The sequence below is a fragment of the Mirounga leonina genome, unplaced genomic scaffold, assembly GCF_011800145.1.
Source record: "Mirounga leonina isolate KUSES-001 unplaced genomic scaffold, KU_Mleo_1.0 Mir_94, whole genome shotgun sequence".
In the NCBI taxonomy this organism is placed as follows: Eukaryota; Metazoa; Chordata; class Mammalia; order Carnivora; family Phocidae; genus Mirounga; species Mirounga leonina.
The window spans coordinates 56,708,522-56,716,147 of NW_023270855.1; the positions used below are offsets into that span (position 1 = coordinate 56,708,522).

The window sequence follows — 7,626 nt, forward strand, 5'->3', positions numbered from 1 at the left end:
CCCCAATCAGACACACGCCCGCCTCCCGCGCCTGCGCGCCAGGCTGCCGTCGCCCTCCCTGCGGCCCCAGGGCCCCGCACATGCTGCTCGCGCAAGGCTCGGCCCTGGTCAGGCCTTTTCCAGCTGCCCCGGGGGCTGAAAGAGCGGGGCTCAGGAGGACGATGCTACGGGGCGATTGTGCCCCCCCCCCCAAGCCCCCCAGTGTGGTTGCATTTGGAGGTGGGGCTTGTCGGAGGTGATTAAGCAAAGTGAGGGCACCGGGTGCGGCCCTGATCTGAAAGCACCGGTGGCCTTGGCCTTGCGAGGGAGGCCAGCCCTGCCCACGTGCACACGCGGAGGAGGAGAGGCCCGTGAGCACACAGCCGGAGCCGCCGCCGCGAGCCAGGGACAGAGTTCTCGGCCACCTCATCTGCCGCCGGCACCTGGGTGCTGGACTTTCCGGGCTCAGAACGGTGAGAAATCAGGGTTTATGGTTTATAAGCGGCCCAGCCGCAGCGCTTTGTTACGGCGGAAGGCCCGGGCTGACCAAGACTCAGCCTGCCTTGCTGCGCCAGGCCTCATCCTAAGAAAGATGACCTTCATATCAAGCAAGATGTACTGAGCACCTCCTGTGTGACAAGCTCTGTGCAGGGAACAAAAAAGCCTCAATCCCTGCCTTGTGGAGCTGACCTTCTGGTGGAGACAATAAACACATACAGGAAAATGTAAAGACAGAGATGTTCTTATAAAGAAAAACAGAGTAGGGGAGTGAATGGATGTTGGGCTATATTAGGGAGGCCCAAGATGGCCTGTGTGAGAAAGTGAGGGATGGGCCAGGTGATTTCGAGAGGAAGAGCCTCCCAGGCAGCAGGCATAGCCCGTGCAAAGGCCCTGGGGCAGCACCGGGCCTGGTGTGTTGAAGGAAGGGGTCCTTGTGGCTGGAGCAGAGTGAGCAAGGTGGGGGGGAGGACAGGGAGGGGACCAGGCAGGGGATGAGGGGCCTTGGGGACCGCAGGGGGAACTTTGGGTCTCACTGAAGGTACATTAGGGTGCTCTCTTCGGCAGCACACACGCTAACATTGGAATGACACAGAGAAGATTAGCATGGCCCCTGCATAAGAATGTCACACAAATTCATGAAATGTTCCACATTTAAAAAAATTTAAGCCAAAAATTATAGGTTTCTTTATTTTTCACTAAATAGGCAATTGCAATACATGGTATAATGAAATGGACAGAATAAATATTCAATTTAGTTTTCCATCCATGAGAATCTCACAGCAAAATCATAGTTATTTTGTAAAAAGAAAAGAAAGTAATAAAACATATGAGGGGATCTAGGGAGGGAGACCACCTCATCTCTGTGTTCAAAACTCTCCCTCTGAGCCTGGTTCCCCTGCTGGAGAAGGGGTTAAACTATGGAAAGAGGGAAGAAATAATCCTGGGGCCGTGCAATAGGATTGGAGCGATCAGCGGGAACTCTCAGTTCCTAAGACAGACAGCTGAGAGACAGACGGACGACCAGTAGGTAATAGATAACATGGTAAGTGGATGATGGCGGGAGAGATGATACATAACCACGTGATGGATAACTGATAAGATCAATAGATGATTGATAGATTGATAGGTAGGCTATAGATTTAAATGACAAGGCGTGAATGGGAGTGGGTGTGGGTATTGCTCAGCCCTGCTCACTGGAGGGTTCCGGAAACAGCAAATCCCCGAAGTCTGAGCGTACCCGGCACCCCGTTCTTGGTTCCCAAATACCATTCTCCACTGAAGGGAAGCAGGCTCGGGGAGAGAGGGCCTAGACCAGAAACAGGGCCGGGGAACGACAAGCTGAGCTTGCTCAGAGAGTGGAACACATATCCTATGACCCAGGGGGGACAGATTCAGGGACAACTAGATTCTGGGTATATTTGTAAAGCTGGACCCAGTGGGGTCACTCAAGGATCTTAACAGTATACCTGCTTTTGTTACTTAATTAACATTAACGGGGCGCCTGGGTGGCTCAGTCGGTGAAGTGTCTATCTTCGGCTCAGATCATGATCCCGGGGTCCTGGGATTGAGTCCTGCACCGGGCTCCCCGCTCAGCGGGGAGCTTGCTTCTCCCTCTCCCTCTGCCTCTCTCTCTCTCCCTCTGTCTCTCATGAATAAATAAATAAAAATCTTTAAAGAAAAAATAATAGAATCCATCCTCGTTCCCCCTGAGCCTCAGTGTCCTCATCTGGAATATGGGCGAAATAATCAGTGTGTCATCTATTCATCGCAGAAATCCCTGGGCTACTCTGGCCAGATCCCCGCTGCATGCTGGGGCGCCCAGGACACAAGACAGGCTCTCCTGGATCATTTTACTATGATGGGGGGACAGTGAATAAACAAGGCCATAGCTCAACGTGGTTTTTTCAGAGTCATATCTGAATCTTCAAATAATAATAAAACAGGGAGACATAATGAGGAACGACTTGGATGATGGTGTTTTTTGTCCTGCCACCAAACCGGTCAGAGAAGGCCTCACTGAGAATGCCAATGTCAGGGCATGTCACGTGATGCACCCTGGCCAACCGGACGCCACGGGCCACCCACCTTGAACCCAGGTGTCCCGTGCCAGCCACATGTGCAAAGTGCTTTTCCGGGTGGTGCACCCATTCATTCGTTCTGTCCTGTGTTCATTCACCCATTCGCCACTCCTCCAGCCCCTCAGGGTGAGCCAGGCCTCATCCTGGGTGCTGGGGATATGGCCGTGGCCCACACAGACCAAAATCCCTGCCTCTTGGAGCTGACATTCCAGTGGCAGAGAGAACCCACAAAATCAACCCCTAACACCCTTCATCTGTCTGATGAGTCTAGGGGAGGGAAGGTGGAGCTCTTACTGGTTTGGGGAGGACAGGCCTGGGGAGGCGGGAAGCAGGTGAAGTGGGTGGTGAGTGCAGGATTGGATCCTGTTATCATTTAAAACTTCGAAATTTTGGGGGGGCACCTGGGTGGCTCAGTCGGTGAAGCATCTACCTTCTGCTCGGATCATGATCTCAGGGTCCTGGGATCAAGCCCTGCATCCGGCTCCCTGCTCAGCGGGGAGTCTCCCTCTCCCACTCCCCCTGCTTGTGCTCTCTCTCTCTCTGTGTCAAATAAATAAATAAAATCTTTTTAAAAATTAAAAAAAAAAAAAGAGGACAACAGCAAGCATTGGCAAAGACGTGGAGAAATCGAAACCCGCCTGCCCGGCTGGGGGGTGGGATAGGATGTGAGACGGGGCCCCGCTGTGGGAAACAGGTTAGCAGTTCCTCACAAATGAAGCAGAATTACCATGGTGACCCAGCAATTCCACTTCTGCATGTATATCCGAGAGAAATGAAATTATTCATCCACATAAAGACATAGACAAATGTTCACAGCAGCAGGATTCACGGGGGCCCCGAAGTGGAAACACCAACAGATGAACAGATACACACACACACGGTCCACCACCGACGGGAGCGTCTCTTCGCCAGGAACAGGAGTGAGGCGCCCACACGCACGGCCCCGGGGACGGACCCCGAGCCCACGACGCTCAGGGAGGGAACCAGACACAGAAGGCCACGTGGTGTGTGAGTCCACCTGGGTGACATGTCCAAAACAGGCTCATCCACGGACGGGAAGGGGGCTCGTGGGGGCCCAGGGCTGCGGGCAGGGAAGACGCGGAGTGACCCTGATAGGGATGGGGTTTCTTTTGGGGGTGACAGAATGTGCTGGAACTAGGTAGAAATGATCATTGCACAACATGGTGAATGGATTAAATGTCTCTAATGGTGAATTTTACGTGTATTTTACCGCAATTAAGAAAAACAGTTTGCACTAAAACAGTGTGTCTCGTGTTATCGGAGATTCTTGGTACCCCCTTAAACTCTATGCCTGAAGAAAGTGCCTCACTCAAAACTGCACTTATCCTAGTCCCAGCCCTGCCAGAATGAAGCAAGGAAGTCACAACGAGGTCTCATTGAGAAGGTGACCTTTAAGCCAAGCCTGGAAGGAAAGGAAAGAATTAGCCAAAATGGCATTTGGGGATGCCTATCAGAGCAGAGGAAGTATCCCATGCAAAGGCCCTGGGACAGGTCCGGGCCTGGTGTGTTGGAGGAACAGCAAGAAGGCCCGATTGGCTGGAGCAGAGTGAGCGAGGGAGAGAGACTTCGAAGTTCAAGCAGGGCCTTAGGGGCCTCGGGGAGGATTCGGGCCTTTACTCCAGGGAGGTGGGAGCCCTGGAGGGCTGCGGGCAGAGGACAGACAGGACTTGAGTCAAGTTTTTAAAGCCTGTTAGCTCTGCAAGAGGAGGGATTTTCATCCTCCTTAGCTCCCTAAACCTCCACTTAGAATCCTCCTCGGCACAGAGTAGGTGCAGTCGATACTTACTGAGGAAGGAAGGAGGAAGAGCTCCAGTTGGGGGCGGGTAGGGGGGACGAGGTGCAGGGTGGGAATGTCACACTGCCCCCAAGTCACCCAGCCAGGCTGTGGCAGGCCAGAGGCTCAAACCCAGAGCTGGACAGCTGAGGCCCCAGCTCCACTGGGCCTACCAGAGGGAGGTCCCCAGCCAAGCCGCCGGTGGCCACCTGTTTCCTCCCCCGCCTGTGATTAATGGCCCTGCAGCCCATCCATCATGCACCAGCCAGTGCCTGGCTCTGCCCCGGAGGCCGTGGGGCCCAGCGCTCATTTGTAAGCAGGCTGCGAGGCTGGTCTCAGACGGTTGGATCCATGAGACAGATCCCTGCCCTGCCTTGCTCCCAGATATGGCCCTGAGAACCCCGGGGAAGGGGAAACACCAGGATGCGGGCCCAGAGTCGGGGATGGGTGGGAGCTGAGGGATGTACAGGGGTGCTGCCCGACGGTAAGATCCTCGAAAGCCCCAATCCCGCATATTAACTATCTAGTCAAGACCGTTCCGTCCCAGGCTGTGGCATCCTCCCCGCCTTTCCCTCACCCACCGCTCCTCCATGCGGTGGCCCAGACCGGCCTACCCCTCTCCTGAACTGTAGTGTGAGCACCCCACCCCGTCTCCCGGCCTCCCACCTTGCCTTCCTCCATTCCGGCAACCAGCAGAGCCTTTTACCTGGCAGACCCTGTATGCTGCTCTAAGCCAGGGCTTCTCAGCTGGGGACGATCTGGCCCCCAGGGACACTCATCAAGACTGGGCAGGGAGGTGCTCCTGGCACGGAGCGAGTGGGGGCCCGAGATGCGGCTCAACACCCCACAGTGCCCAGGATGGGCCCTCACAGAGAATGATCTAGGCCAGAATGTCAGGAGTACAGAGGCTGACTGAGAAACTCTGCTCTAAAACCTCCCATGGCTCCCTAGTGCCCTCCACGTAAAATGCCAATGTCGCAGTCCAGAAGGCAGGGTCCTGCTTCCTCAAGGCTCCTGGCCCTCTCCGACCTACCCCCCCATGCTGCCTTCATGGCCTACCTGGAGGGGCTGTGTCACATAGTGGTTAAAGGCCCAAGAACCTGATTTTACATCCTGGCCCTGCCACCTTCCAGCTGTGTAACTTTGGCCAGGTCACTTCACCTCATGGTGCCTTAATTTCCCCATCTTTCAAATGGTCATAATACCTAAGGCTAAAATCCTTAAAGCCCAGCATGGCACATAGTAAAAACATATACAGTTTGGTTGGTCGATTTTTATTCATGGTCTGGGACACAATTCTGGGCTTCTCTGCCTGCTGAAAGGCCCAGCCCTGACCCCACTGGGCTGGGGTGGGGGGCGTCTCTCTTGTCCAGCTCTGCCCCTGCCAGCCAAGCCTGGGGTCTGCTAAAATGGGAGTGTTTGATCCCCAAATGCCTGAATACTAGATCAGGCTCAGACACAGGCGGCTTCCCAGGAGAAAGGGTGTCTGGTGTGGGGCTCATGGTGTCCCATAGGACCTGAACTCAGCTTAATGCTGTGTTGTCAACATCTTGAAGTTCCTAAATTCCTAATAATTTTTCAATAAGAGACACTGCATTTTCATTTTGCCTTGCCCAAAAATTCTATAGCCCATCTGCATCGGGGACTCTGATACGATGAGTGGGGTCTGCGTGTTCCAGAACCCGACAGGAATATTGAAGAATTTTCCAAAAAGGTGTTCCTTTTTTTCTTATAGCATCAGGACGAGGGGGACCCACATTTTCCTTACTCATCTCTGGCCCCATCAGATACCATTTTTATTTAACACACTGATATTCTGCTCAGCATGAATTTTTTTTGGTATGACTTTTTATTTTAAAAAACATTAAAGCAGCATTTATCTTGAAGGGTTTTGTGTTTTTCTGGCGGGCGGGGGGGGGGGGACAGGAGGAACCTTACATTTTGCTTATTCATCTTATACTTGTCTGGCCTTTCATCTGCCCAGGAAAGGTGTCTGGGGTCCGAACTCTCCGTTTTACAGGTTGGGAAAACCCAAGGCCCAAAGAAATCATACACATCCAGAGAGGCAAGCTGCATAGTTGATAATGATGGTGGTGGTAATTAAGAGACTGCATTTAGCACTTGCCGGGTTAACTGTGCATTACTTCACCAGCTTCTTTGGGGCCTGTTCTCCACATGGCAGCAAGAGAGATCCTATCAAAATCCCAGTTAGGCCGGCCCTCCCCCGTCCAGGGCTCCCACCTCCCAGCCTCCCTTGCAGTAAAAGCCCAAGTCTCTCCCCAGCCCCCAAGGCCCTGCATCATCCGTCATGCGCCTGGCACCAGCTACAGAATTTGCTCGGCCCAATGTAGAACAAAATTGTGAGACCTCTTGTTCAAAAACTATTAGGAATTTCCAGACCACAACAGCAGGTCATGAACCCAAGCACAGGCCCTTCTGAGTGCAGGGCCCCTGGGTGAACGCATTAAGCTGCTGGCTCTGCCTCTGCAGTGCCAGGCTCGGTGCTGCCTCAGGGCCCTTGCACTTGCTATTCCCCCCCCCCCCCCCCCCCCCGCCTCCTTGACTAAGCCACCCCCGCCCCCACCCCGAGCAGGGCTCTCTCACCTTCAGGTCCAGCAGGCCTCTCTGACCGTCCTGTTTAAAACCTTACCCCGGCGCTTCCCCCCGACTCTCCCTGCTGCTTCATTTGCCCCATAGCGGTCACCACCGGCTGACCTGCCAGGGATTTGGGCTCGTGCATTTGTCCGTCTGTCTCATGTCATCTCGGCCAGGGCTGGGGCTTTGTACCCCCCACCCCCAACCCACCCGCGGGTCCTGGAGCAGGGCCTGGCACACAGTAGGCGCTCAATCAATGTGCGTTGAAGGGATGGCTCCCATGAGGTCGGCGGGATTACCTCGGCCTTCCTACAGAAGAGGAAACCGAGGCTCCGAGAGAAAACAGCCCGTGAGCCAAGGTTACAGAGCATGTCCCTGGCCCGCGTCCAGGTCGCGCCATGACAGAGTCGGCGGTCTAGATGGGGGCGGCCGGGCCCTTTCTCTGCCAGATGGGGAAACCGAGGCCCGGCGGCGGCCCGGGCCACCCCGCCGGGAGGGGCCGCGGCCCCGGGGCGGGGCGGGGCGCGCCGTGCCCAAGGTCACCGCGCCGGCCGGCCGGGAGGCGGGCTGGGTGGGGATCCGCAGGCCTCCCCGGGCGCGCGCCCCCCTCGGCGGCGCGCACGGGGCCCGGGAAGCAGCAGCGGCGGCGGCGGCGGCGGCGGCAGCAGGTGGAGCCGG

At 55.4% G+C, this 7,626-nt stretch overlaps 1 non-coding gene across 1 annotated transcript; it reads left to right on the forward strand.

Annotated features, from left to right (window-relative positions):
* Positions 1 to 1,028: 1,028 nt before the first annotated feature.
* On the forward strand, positions 1,029 to 1,135 carry LOC118006110. Its single transcript, XR_004677946.1, has one exon. It is a non-coding gene; the product is annotated as a U6 spliceosomal RNA (small nuclear RNA).
* The last annotated feature ends 6,491 nt before the right edge of the window (positions 1,136 to 7,626 follow it).